Source organism: Pezoporus occidentalis, unplaced genomic scaffold (assembly GCF_034315485.1).
Source record: "Pezoporus occidentalis ecotype Australia unplaced genomic scaffold, CSIRO_AGI_Poc_V1 ctg41, whole genome shotgun sequence".
NCBI lineage: Eukaryota > Metazoa > Chordata > Aves > Psittaciformes > Psittacidae > Pezoporus > Pezoporus occidentalis.
The window spans coordinates 1,006,185-1,020,204 of record NW_026915736.1 but is presented as its reverse complement, the minus strand read 5'-3'; the positions used below and the strand labels follow the sequence as shown (position 1 = coordinate 1,020,204).

General features: G+C 40.3%; 1 long non-coding RNA gene across 1 annotated transcript in view; it reads left to right on the top strand.

Annotated features, from left to right (window-relative positions):
* LOC134171585 (uncharacterized) overlaps window positions 1-13,674 on the top strand; it is a 102,533-nt gene extending 88,859 nt beyond the window's left edge. The window contains exon 3 of the long non-coding RNA XR_009967668.1: window positions 13,569-13,674. This is a non-coding gene — a long non-coding RNA (uncharacterized LOC134171585). The remainder of the gene's footprint in view (window positions 1-13,568) is intronic.
* Window positions 13,675-14,020: the final 346 nt, after the last annotated feature.

Below are 14,020 nucleotides of genomic sequence, written 5' to 3'. Positions count from 1 at the left end.
ACACGCCAGAGGACTGTGCTGCCATCCAGCGAGACCTGGACAGGCTGGAGAGTTGGGCAGGGAATAACTTGATGAAATATAACAAGGGAAAGTGTAGAGTCCTGCATCTGGGCAGGAACAACCCCAGGTTCCAGTATAGGTTGGGAAACGACCTGTTAGAGAGCAGTGTAGGGGAGAGGGAGCTGGGGGTCCTAGTGGACGACAGGATGACCATGAGCCAACACTGTGCCCTTGTGGCTAAGAAGGCCAATGGCATCCTGGGGTGTATTAGAAGGGCGGTGGTTAGTAGGTCGAGAGAGGTCCTCCTTCCCCTCTACTCTGCCCTGGTGAGACTGCATCTGGAATATTGTGTCCAGTTCTGGGCCCCTCAGTTCAAGAAGGACAGGGAGCTGCTGGAGAGAGTCCAGCGCAGGGCAACTAAGATGATTAAGGGAGTAGAGCATCTCCCTTATGAGGAAAGACTGAGGGAGCTGGGTCTCTATAGTTTAGAGGAGGCTGAGGGGTGACCTTATAAGTGTCTATAAATATATAAAGGGGGAGTGTCACGAGGATGGAGCCAGGCTCTACTCAGTGGCAAACAATGACAGGACAAGGGGTAATGGGTACAAACTGGAACCCAAGAGGTTCCACTTAAACTTGAGAAGGAACTTCTTCTCAGTGAGGGTGACGGAACACTGGAACAGGCTGCCCAGGGAGGTTGTGGAGTCTCCTTCCCTGGAGACATTCAAAACCGCCTGGACACATTCCTGTGTAACATTATCTAGGTGTTCCTGCTCTGGCAGGGGGATTGGACTAGATGATCTTTTGAGGTCCCTTCCAATCTCCAGCATACTGTGATCTCATTCCATCTCTAATGCTGTGATCTCTTCAGTGCAGCTGTGCTGAAGGTGACCCAGAGTGTTGATTGAGAAAGGCTACTCCATTGTTTCTCTGATGTTATGATAGGCACCAAACTTTGCTCTGTCTGGGTTGTCAATGCAGCTGTCTCCTGGAACTGCAGCTGATACTCCTCCCTTTTAAACCATCCCTAAAGCTGATAGCAGAACCCCCCTGGTGGAGACTGGGTCAGGAATCTGATCATCTCCATATCTAATTTGCTTATATCTAATATCCTTTTAACCCATTACCCCTTGTCCTATCACTACAGTCCCTAATGAAGAGTCCCTCCCCAACATCCCTATAGGCCCCCTCCAGATACTGTAAGGCTGCTATGAGGTCTCCACACAGCCTTCTCTTCTCCAGGCTGAACAGCCCCAACTTTCTCAGCCTATCTTCATACGGGAGGTGCTCCAGTCCCCTGATCATCCTCGTGGCCCTCTTCTGGACTTGTTCCAACAGTTCCATGCCCTTTTTATGTTGAGGACACCAGAACTGCACACAATACTCCAGGTGAGGTCTCACAAGAGCAGAGTAGAGGGGCAGGATCACCATCTTCTACCTGCTAGTCACATTTATTTTGATGCAGCCTGGGATACGGTTGGCTTTCTGGGCTGCGAGCACACACTGCCGCCTCTTGTTAAGTTTCTCATCGACCAACACCCGCAAGTCCTTCTCCACAGGGATTCTCTGAATCTGTTCTCTGCCCAACCTGTAGCTGTGCCTGGGATTGCTCCGACCCAGGTGTAGGACCTTGCACTTGGCATGGTTAAACTTCATAAGGTTGGCATCAGCCCACCTCACAAGTGTGTCAAGGTCCCTCTGGATGGCATTCCTTCCCTCCAGCATTATCAACCGAACCACACAGCTTGGTGTCATTGGCAAACTTGCTGAGGGCACACTCAATCCCACTGTCCATGTCAGCGACAAAGATGTTAAACAAGACTGGTCCCAACACCGATCCCTGAGGGACACCACTTGTTACTGGTCTCCAGCTGGACATTGAACCATTGACCACAACTCTCTGTGTGTGGCCATCCAGCCAATTCTTTTTATCCACTGAGTGGTCCACCTATCAAATTCATGTCTCTCCAGTTCAGAGACAAGGATGTCATGCGGGACACTGTCGAACGCTTTGTACATGTCCAGGAAGCTGATGTCAACACCTCTACCCCTGTTCATCAGTTCTGTAGCCCCATCATAGAAGGTCAGCAAATTGGTCAAGCAGGATTTCCCCTTACTGAAGCCATGCTGGCTGTCACCGACCACCTCATGTTTTTCATGTGTCTTAGCATGCTTTCCAGGAGAATCTGCTCCAAGATTTTGCCAGGCACAGAGGTGAGACAGACTGGTCTGTAGTTCCCTGGGCCATCCATATTTCCCTTCTTGAAAATGGGGGTTATATTTCCCTTTTTCCAGTCGTCAGGAATTTCACCTGACTGCCATGATTTTTCACATATGATGGACAACTTGCTTTTCATGCAACAGTCTCCTTGCTTGAGCTCAAGGGATTAAACCTGTGGCTCTTCAGCTTGGGAAGGAAAGAAAAGGGATGTTTAGTAGTCTGTTTGCCAGTCCTGGGTGTATTTGAGGAGTCTCACAATTCATAGGACTTGAAAAAAAAACAACCAAACCCAAGCAAAGCTTTTTAGTGCTATACAGCAAATTCTTATGTGCAAAGTTGTGGATAGACTTTAAAGTTTTTGAACTAGGATTTTATGAATACTGAGTAGAAAAAAAAAAAAAATTAAATGTTTATAGTACAACTTTTTTGCCAGAAGCAATTTTCAGTGCTTTGTCAGAAAAGTTAATTCTGTCTTTGCTGTTTCCTTTTTCTGTATTCTCTATGTTCTCCCTTAAGCTTGCTCAGGTCCTGCACAGGTTGATGTATCTCGTGCTGGCAAAGCCCTCAGCATCACTGTGGTGGCTGAGGGGCTGGCACTGGTGGAGCTGTTCCCAGGCTGTGTCAGAACACTGTGTGCTGCTCATCTGTGGTTGCAGGTATCAGACACTGGCTCTGTGCTTCCAAATCAGGATATCTGTGCGTGTATTATATCAGATTAACCCCATATGACCTCACTAGCATATTTTCAAAGTTTGCAATAATTATATACAGCAGAAAGTGAGTGAGGATGTCTGCAACTAGAGCTTTAGAAAATTGTGGTCGTTTATCATCTTAGTCTCTAAACAAGAAACAGAAAAATTCTCAAAAGTCTTTTCAAAACTATTTTTAAACAAAATTTTCTTTCATATGATGTCAGAGTGCTTTGAGTTCATATGCTCAGAGTTGACCACAGAAGTAGTCAACATGGACCAAACTTGTATGGAAATAGAGGCATGTGAACAGCAGCTAAGTATTTTCTTAGGCAACTAGAGTGCTGTTAAGGCTGTTTATTTGGAATATTTAGCTATGGTAAAGATTAAATGTAGATGAAATGGATGTACAATGCCTTTTCAGTTTGCTACGAAACACAAACTTTTTCCCTCCTCTTGGCTTCTTTTGGCTATGGCCATTGTTACACTAATTTGCATACAACAGTAATTTCAGTCTGTTGTCAGTAAAGAATGAATTCTGTTTGTCTGAAAGCAAAAGAATGAGATTTCTCTTTATGGAGCATAATGTTGAAATAGCATGTTTTCTAATTTTTGCAAAGAAAAACTCTGGAAGAGTATTTGTTCATTTCATATAATTATGAAATTGATCAGCACGTATTTTTGGAGAACATACTCTGTATGCACATGCACAGATGTTCTTAAATATGGAACAAGTGGGAATTTACAAGCTGTGGGCTTACACTGTTCCAAAAATTACATCAGTACTTCCACTGCCTGAATCTCATTGATTCACTATTGGTTTGGGATTTCTTTTTTTTTTGTTTAGAAGCTGTGACTTGGGAAGCAATTACGTGGTTCTTTCCTTCCATGCCTACTCTGCATTGGCCAGTGAATAATTCCCTACATTTGTAAATTAGTGATGTAGCTTTTCCTGACTCTAAGCTTAAACATTTCATTTGCATATGCAGATGGTGTTTTGAAAAAGGTAATATGCATAATTCTAGATTAAAGAACAAAATACCTTATAGATTGTCAAGTGGTAATTTTTCAGATAACATACTAAAATTAGTGATTTTGTCTACTCCTTAGGTATCAGTACAACAGGCTCCTAAACTGTTTTAACTAAAAGATCTGTATTTTGATAGTGTTTATATTTACTTATTTTCTCTATGTGCTTTCTGTGATTTTATTTGCTTTTTGAAGAGGCAGAAAACAAATCTGCTATGTATATCCATACTGATTATCCATTACTTAAAATGTAGACTCAGTAATCTTGTTCTTGCAGATGTCTTTTTAACTCTTTAATAATTTTCTGTAACTTAAAAAATTGTATTCCCATTAAAAAATACGTTTGTTATTTTTCAGTGAAAAATAAATGAAGTGCGCATCCTGACTTGTAACTAAGGAGGCAGGGAAGGGAAAGAAATGTCCAAAGCAGTAAAATCTGTTCCTCATTAAGACCGTTATCTGCTTTAATGTAGTCATGCTCAAGTCCAGACATCCCTTAATCAATGCAGCCTGGACAGATGATATCACAACAGGTCTTCCGAAAGTACAGATAACACCAGCGTCAGTAGGCTAACTCAGGGACAGGCTTAAATGTGCATCCAGAAAGCAATGAGACCAGGAGGAGATAAGAGAGAGAGCTGTGACTTGTCTCTGGTGACACAAGTAGTATACTTTGGGTAGTAATTTTTTGATACTTGACTGTACATTTGTTATCAATAAAGGCAGAATAACCTGAATAAAAATTATTTGCTGCAGGGGTAAAAGATGAAATCATTTTTCAGGAACTTGACATTTAGTGTTTGGAATTTTTAGTATTTTTAAGTAGCTACAATTAGAAGCAAACACTTCAAACATTCCAGCAAGAGAAAGTTAATGTTCTTTTTTCTTTTTTTTTTTTTCTCTCTCTCTCTTTCTCTTTTTTTATTTTATTTCTTTATTTTCCCCTCCAGCTTTCTTTAAATATTTATTTATCATGGTTTACTTGGGGACCAAGCTTCTGGCCAACCAGGTTTCTTTGTGGTCTGAAGTGTGATCCGTGGCCCCAGTAAACCAAGGAAAGCAGTGATGGTGGGAACTGAAAGCTATGACGAGGGAGTCAAGATTTACTCAGGCAGAATTAAGTTTTCTTTGTGCCTCTGGTCATTACACAATCTTCTTGTAGAAGGTGAACAATCAAGAGCGTTTAGGTAGTGGTAAGTACCTTCCACCTTTGTACAGCTACTTAAAGGAACTGAAGGAGTTCTGTTGACAAGACTGAGGGATCAAGAGGCTGGGATTTAAGTGCTTATATATTTTAAAATAAATGAAAGAGTCTACAAAGGACCAAAAAATGATGAGTATTATAAATGGTGCTGTAACCAACAAGTGGTTCTTAACTTCGGCATTACCCACCTAACTTGTACCCCCATATTATGCAACACACGAGGAAAATGAAAGATACCTGGAAAATGCCCAGTGTGTGACTAAATGACTGCCTGCCAGGATATGCTGGTTGGCCTTAGGTGTTAAGTTGTATTTTTTGAAGTCAGGAATTAGGCCAGTTGCACTCAAGAGACAAGTAGGCTTCTGCAAGCATAAGAAATCTCATTTGTGTGCAACTCTGAGGTTAATGACCTGCAAGGGGAATCCTAAAGGACAGGACAAACCCCTGAGAGAGCCGCAGGTGTTCAGGAAAGGATCTCATTAACACGGTCCCAAAATTAAATAGTTTAATTGGAAGAAGTAGAACTAAAATGATGCAGAGAAGGGTTAGAATGGGAGAGTCTCTCTTAGTGTGCAGAACAGCTAGACAGCTTTTGGCTTGTGAGTCCTCCCTGCCAGATCCCAAAGGGAGACATGGGACTCCCATCCTTTCACTACTCATGTTGGATATGCTCTGAAAAGCCAGATGAAACCATTATTCCCATTTCTCTTAGTGGATGTCAGGAGCTTTTAAAATAATAGATATGAAATTAAAATTGTAAATACAGGCACTGTCTTGTGTGTCCAGCTGTCTTAACACTAATCCTGCAAATTTCTATTCCTGTACAGTAGGACCAGGACATAGGTATGCATTTCTAATCACAATAATGAGACTAGTCACATGCAAAAACCTGCAGGGTTGCTATTGAAGCTCTGAATATGTTGCATCTGAAATGCTGGCGAGACTGCCTTCTGCAGTTACTTATGCTTGGTTTTCCAAGGCTCACCTAGCCGTAGAGCAGCTGTTAGTTCAGCTTTTCCCTTTCTCCTTACTGTCCCTTGTGTTAGATCTCTTTCTGTATCAGTAGGATTGATTGAGAGCCTTTTGTGGTATAGAGGATATTTCTAGGAAGCTCACTGTGATACACACTACAGTTAGTTTGTCCTTCTGGAGCTTTCCAGAAGGTTACGTTATTGAAGCAGAATTCTTAGAATAAAAGAAGATCTTAGGTTTCTTGAAAAGAAGGATGAGTTTCATGTGTTCTGATAGACTCAAGTGAGCAGACAAATACTTTCCCCCTTTATGGCTGAAAAATATGAAAACTCTTATGCAACAGATATGCTTAATGTTTGTGCAAGATTTGCCTCTTGTCCTGACATCTGTAGTGAAAAGAGGAAAAACTTTTTGTCCTGAATCTTATTTTATTCTGTACATTGATAATAATTTTACTGGAATGATAATAATTCTCTCTTGCTACATTCTATGAAAGTGTGGCAAGAGAGAACAACTTGTCATTTCACTCTACTGAGTTTTCCTGCCTTGCTCTCTGAATCTGTTTTTTTCCCCTCCATTTCACTGATACAAGTCCTGATAACACTGTTTCATTCTCTCATTTAAACTAAAGAAAGCCTTGAACATGACCATGGTAGTAGCTGCAGGAGACACTTTTAACTACACACCTTGTGCTCTGATATATGAATGATCTCTCAGTGCTGTTACTGCTGTGCAGGTTTAATGCCCACCTTGCACAGTCCTTTCCTGATTTGCAACTCCAGTAGGACTGCGACTGTAGGACTTGATTCTTTGGATCCATTTTCTTTCCTGACATGATGTGTTCCGGAAAGAAACTGACTTCACGAAGAAGGAATTGCACTGTGAATTTCAATAGCTTATCTTCTGGCACTTTCTGAGTGCAAAAGAATGATAAAAACATTGCCCTGAGAAGTCTCCACCAATGACTCCTATGGGTGTCTTCTGGAAGAAGTTCAGGCTTTTCACCCTTTTTCCCTGGCGAAAGACAATAGGCTTGACCAAGGTTAAAAGTACAGTACTGCTAGATCGGCAAGGGCAAAAAGATTAATGTAGGTTTTCTGTTATTACCATTTCCAACCACTGCTTAATCGGAAGAATGTAGGTAGTACACTGTATTTTATGAATTTACTGAAGTACACAGGGGTGATGTTTAATTAATCCTCTGTGATTATAGGCATTGGCCTCCAGCACAAACAAAGCTGCAGCTGTTTGGTATGATGCAGGTTGTGTAATCTCTACTGCATAGACCATGCTCACTGCCAGAGGGGAATGAAAGGGAGAAAACAAATCACTGCCAGAGCATGATGCACCTTGCGTGGACCTAGAGAGGAAAGCAGTTCACTTGTATACCTTTCATTTTAGTGCTTTGTAACATCCAAATTTGGAAGGTTGCACATAGGAAATTCAGATGTAGTCAGTGAAGCAAGCTATTTACTTTTTGCTATTGGGATGTTATTTTATATGTTCTTCTGCTTTTGTAATTGCTGCTGCTTCTTGTGTGCAAAGTTATTTAGGAAACAGCCTACTTGTTAGGTGTATCCCAGAAAAGGATTAAATTGGGTTTAGCCCTCTCTCTAGACAGATCAGTGTGCGAATGTCGTTGGATAGCCCAGACTTCTAATGGATTTCAAGAGATTAAGATTGGAGAAAATAAATCAGAAGAGATCAGTGACATTGTATGACAGAGGGGAAGCAGACTAGACAAAGGAATATAAAATAGGAACCCAGTGCGAGTATTAAAAACTGTGGGTAACAAATGGAATTTGATAAGGGTTTGATAAGAAAAGTAGATTAATTGGGTAAACTGATCTAGCTGTTATAATGATAACAATATGAAGGCACTGATGTATTTGCATACAGCAATCTCTTTGTAAGCAGTAATTTTTGTCTTTACTTGAAATAAATGTTGTCAGTTACTATGTAAATACAAGATGCACATGACAAGTTGGAAAATCGTTTTGATCAAATTCTCCATCTTCTGAATTTGAAAAAGCCTTAATATCACTTGTATACACCAGTCAAAATAAATCTGGTAGGTAAGCTGGAAGAAGGCTAGGACTTGGATTTTTGATTAGTGTGTGTGGCTAAGAACTGGGACTTTGGTGCTTTTTCTGTTGTTTTATTTACTTTGCTGTAAGACTAGTAACTTGTTTAGCCTCCCTGTGACTTTGTTAGCCCACCTTTACTTGATGAAAGGAAGATTCATGCTTTCAAAAAAACAAACAAGTACTGTGAAATTAATGGGTGTGTATTTTAACTTCTAATGTTTTGATTGAAGATATATCTCATTAAGATATATTTTCATTAAGAAAATGGATTTATCACCTATAAAGATTCTTAAAACCATAGCACTTGAAATCATAGGATTTATGTCTCATGATGTTTCAGGGTTGCCTACTTTCATCTTAAATCTCTAAGTAAGCAGTGGTATACTTCTATGCATTATTTATAAAATAGTGCTCCAGAGTTCAGCGTTCTCTTACTCAATGTAAATGTTTGTCAATGAGATTGTTTTTACTTCCAGCGAGTTACTCCTGCCTCTGTCTTCCCTCTGCAATATGGGTTGAAGTATTTTTCTTCAGGGTAGTGCTCTTGTCAAACCTTATATCCTAGTGAGAGATGTTCAAGTATTACAAGAATAGAATATAGAAAGACTGCTAGGTAATTCCATGTGTTAATGTTTTGGTTCCCATTTCCATTAGACAACCAGCCAATAATAATGCATGAGAAAGTAAGATGATATCGGAGACTTCTTTAAAGACCTGTTCAGATATGCTTTGCTTGAAATTTTGTTCAGGTACATGTTGTTTGAAGTAACAGCAGCTGAATGGGGATTGACTGAGGACTCATGAATGTGAAAGCCTCTGGAAAGGGCTAGCAAGACTTAGACCATAGGATTCAGAGCTACATCTGAGGAGAGCAATAACTATTCATCTCAAAACTTGAAATAATCACAAAATAACCTTTTCCATTCTCTTACTTTGTCCCTCTTCCCCAGGATTTTGGTTAAAGGGAGGGATCATCAAAAGCTGTGGCAATATTTTTTTGAAAGTGTTAATTTGCTTTGGATGCTTTTTTAAGCAATGACCTTTCCCCATATGTCATGGTTTAAGCCCAGCTGGTAATTCAGAACCACTCAGCCGCTGCCTCACTCCCCCCCCTCTTCCTCTCCCTGCTCCCAGAGGTATGGGGAGGAGAATGGAAAGAATGTAACTCCCACAGGTTGAGATAAGAACAGTCCAGTAACTAAGGTATAACACAAATCACTGCTGCTATCACCAATAATAATAATGATAAGGGAAATAACAAGGGAAGAGTGTACAATCACTCACCACCCCACCAACTGATACTCAGCCTGATCTGAGCAGTGATCTAGCCCTTCTGGGTAACTGCTTCCAGTTTATATAGTGGGCATGACATGCTGTGGTATGGAATACTCCTTTGGCTAGTTTGGGTCAGGTGTCCTGTCCCCGCTTCCTCCCAGCTTCCCCTCCTCCCTGGCAGAGCATGAGGCTCAGAAAGTCCTTGGTCAGAGTAAACATTTCTTAGCAACAACTAGAAACATCAGTGTTATCAGCACTGTTCTCAGGCTGAAAGTTAAAACCACAGCACTGCACCAGCTACTAAGGAGAAAAATGACTGCTACTGTTGAACCTAGGACACCATATATGTGCAAAGAAGATTGTCCTCCTCTCTTCTTTGCATGTTTGACAAGTGGGAGAGCTGAACAAGCATGGAGATAGCTTCTCTTGAGGACAGTGTCACAGCAGAAATAAGGAAAATGTTTTTCTCAAACATCTGATCTTTTCCTAGACAGTAACAGAAAATGAAATTTTGAGAGGTAAGTTAAGAAAAAAGTAACAAGGAAAGCCTTTATTTCCCCGCTGACTCATCTTTGACAGAAATAGTGGGGAAATAAGCATTTCCAGTTTAATAGTCAAATAATTGAGAGTGAGGGATGACCTTAGGAAACTCAGAAAGGATGCACAGAATGCAAGGAATAAATTGTGTGTGTGAGGTTTTTTTGCTTGTGGTTGTTTTTTTTTGGTTTTTTGGTGTGTGTTTTTTTTTTCAAATTTTCAAGCAAACTGAAGTGTTTGAAACTTTCTGTGATGAAGTGCCTGGTAAATGCTTTTAAAAGAATGAGTCAATACCACATGCTGCTACAACTTAACAAGCAACTGAGAGTATGCTAAGTGTGCATTTGTTTGTGCCTAAATATGAGAGCTTATATTATTTTAGTAGTGCATCTTTTAATTCTTAGATACATTACTCAGCACTCAGATCATGCCTTTTATTACTATAAAACATTAAAACATGACTTGTAACTATGCTTAAGCAGTAAAACTCCACATAAACCAAAACCCAATACGTCTTTGTGTGGTTTCATCATTTCTTATTAATACTGTAAATGGGGACTATAAATTTCTCTCTTCTACAATACATGTAATAACATCCCTAATGGATTGTGAATGACATGTTGTAGAGCTTAGCATTAGGTACTGCAATTTATATTGAAATGCATCTCAGACATAAATAGATGATCTATAAATAGAAATCTGTCTCCATTCAGAATCCATATAACCATTTATTTAGGTGTAACAATCTGGATGATTGAGTCATTAGATAATAATTTATTCCTGCAGAAACATGCATTTGTTGTATTCTGAAGGGAACTCCCCCAACTACCCTGAATAAACACTCTTAACCAGAGGAGAATTTTTACAAAAAAACTAGAGGTGGTGTGTATATTCCTGGCAGGATTTTGGTAACCTCTGAACAGAATCCATAATTTCAAAAGCACCAAACTAGAGTAACTGACGCAAGTTAAAACAATATACATGGGGAATAGGACTGGGGGCCTGAGGCAGACGAATGTGACATGCTCACCTAAACCACCAGTTAGATTCAGATTCCAACCCCCTCAGTGCATTTCTCTTTGTGGTAACAATTATTTTAAAACTCATACAGCACCGCTTGCCTGAACTGCCACAGTTAGCCATGACACTTCCTTATTATAGAAAGCAGGTGTTGTTCAGTGATGAAGCAAGAGGGAAGTATGAGACTTTAATGAAGAGGTTAAAAAAACAAAAAGGTCTTCCAGAAGGAACAAGAAGAATCAGAGTAAATGCGGTTTCACAAATCTTAGTGAGGGCTGATGATCAGTATGTTAAACTGTGTATTCAGTCATGATGCAAGAGCCAAAGGATCTAGAGGACAAGTTCGGATGAAAGTGGTTCATTTCCAACATGCAGGCGAATGAGGCAGGACTTGGAAAAAGGCCACTGAGTCCATTCCAGATTGTTCCCTTCAGAATGTTCAAGTGAGGACAGATTAGGTATTTGGATGGGTTCAGAGCTGAGTACTTATTTCTTCCTCTTGTGAGAGAGATTAGTAGCCATGACTCAAGGCAAACTGTGGAGAGTATCTACAGTGCAGCTCAGTCCTGAAAAATTGAAATAATTTACCTGCCTTTTTCCCTCACTCTGTCTGTCTGTCTATACCAGCTATGGTTTGGGGCTGCATCCTACTACCTTGTCCACAAAGGGTAGAAACTAGGGCTTTTTAAAATTGATGTTGCTTTGGGCCAACAATCAGAAAACAAATACAGAATACGTCTGCATCAATTCTTTCAATTTTTGCATGCCCGCTGTCTCACTGCTGCTAAAGATACGTAATTTAGGAAGTAGCTCTTTCAATAGCTTGGGGTATAGAGTCTACTAAACAATAATTTTCATTTTCCTGTGTGTTTTGGTGATGTTTTCTCTGGGTGTGTGCACATGTGGTGTTCTGTGTGATGCAGAACAGGGGGAACAGCTGGGTCACAAAAGATTCCTAACGTTTAAAGCTTCTGTGACATATTTTATGGTGGGCTGAACTTGCTCCTTGGGCAGACAAAATTTAATAAAGAAAATATAGACTCAAAAAAAGGGGCAAGGAGGCCGGGGAAACAGGCTGATTTTAGTTATGTTTGGCTTTTTCTTCCCTGCAGAGTGAAGTGGAGGCCGCAGTATCCAGAGATACAGTGGTAGCTCTTGGGCATCTGGAAGAATGCTTTTGTGAAATCATTATAAGGGGGTTTCTCCCTTGCTTGACTTGTCTTCTTCAGTGAAACTGGACAGAGATTACTGTGTTTCCACTGTAGATGGATTTGGATATAATCACCCAGATACTCCTTCTACCAGCAGCAGCAGCAGCATAAAGGAACATGAGGAAACTATTGAGTGATTTCCTGGAGGGGAAAAAACCCAAACCAAACCAGAAAAACCCAAATCCAACAAAACCCAAGTGGTGCTGGGGGTTAACCCATGCAAACTTCCGCCTATATCTCAAATTTGATTGAAATTGATTGAAATTGTAGTGGGGAAGGGGCAGAGATATGGTGGAGTGATTGCATACTTTAATTTCCTTAAGAAAGATATTTGAAAATTGTCATTAAGGTTAGGAATTGCTGGTTGCTAGGTTTGGCTCTAAAATGGGTTATTCTCCACCAGAAATCAAAGTAAATTACTAGCCTGGTGCTGCTGTCAATCAGTGAAGTTGTACTAAGCAGAATTAAGTTGAGAGAAGGCAAAGACCAGGCTAGTACCAATATGTACAGAAGGGTGGTTTAGTTTTTTTTCCCATCCTGTTTATTTTCCCCTCTTTCATTTTCTTGTACTTCTGGTGGAAAGTGGAGAATCACTAAGGAGCTGCTCTGGTGTCTGGGAATGAAACTGAGCTATTGTCTCTGCATGTAACAGGACATCACTGTTTCATAATATCCCTCCTTGATTCTGTCCGTGTATTGATGCAGCATGCTTGCTGAGTTGGCAAAGCCAAAAAGGCAATTTTGTTTCTGTCTCTATAGTGGGAGAGAAAGTTAGAGGAAACGTAATTTATCTGAGCTGTGGCTCTAACTCTCTGTTATAAAATCCAGCTACATAATTTCAGCCGGCAGTACCGCTAAACACTGAATCTGTGGGCATTGACTGTGTCACCTCAAAGATGTTGAAAGGTGTGAAGGGTTTGAATACTTTTGTTTCCATCAGATTACAAGTACTTCTCAAGTGTCAGTAATAACTAGAAAAGTGCTCTCAAGAGGGAGAAAGTTAGTCTTCTTGAATTTTCACTTTACTGTATTATAGAGCTCTTTTTCCTTGTTACAATTACTTCAACTTGAATAAATTGAAGATTTCTTTTTGAGATGAAGGTCTCTCTTGAGCGTACAGATTAATTTTAAGGCTTTGATCATGTGAGTCACCTGATGTCTGAGGCATTCCCAATAAAAGTTATATCCATTTACATTACTAGATAGAAACCTCTGGATTTCTACACAAAAGGTCAAATTTATATGGCACATTATACTCTAAATTCTTGTGGTACAGCTGCGGTAACACCTCTTTGGTATATCCCATAATCCTTCATTTTTCAGACCTTCATTATCAGGAGTATCATGAGATATCATTCAGTACGCAGCAATGCCTAGGGTGCATCAGTACCCCCATACTCATATGGAAGACTGCAGCCCAGACCATGAGTAGTTTGATGTAAGTCTATTAATGTTTCATATGTTTCTTAATAGGACTTGGGTAAAACTCAGTCTATACTTATAGAAGGGCTTCAGCTGGTTTGACTCGGTCCAAACCAATATTGCCTCCCTCTGAGAGGGCAAGGGTAAAACTAGCTGTGCGGTTTTAGTGTAAAGTTAGATCTTGGTAACATCTTGAGAGAATTTCTGGCACATTTGCTTCACTGGAGAGAGCTGTGAGAGAGATGCTATTTAACTGGTGTAGGTATACTTGAAGAGGAATGGTTGCCATCCTTTCTGTTTGCTTCTTTTCTCAGATGCTCTGTTATGTTCTCCCTGATTGTTAGACTCTAGGG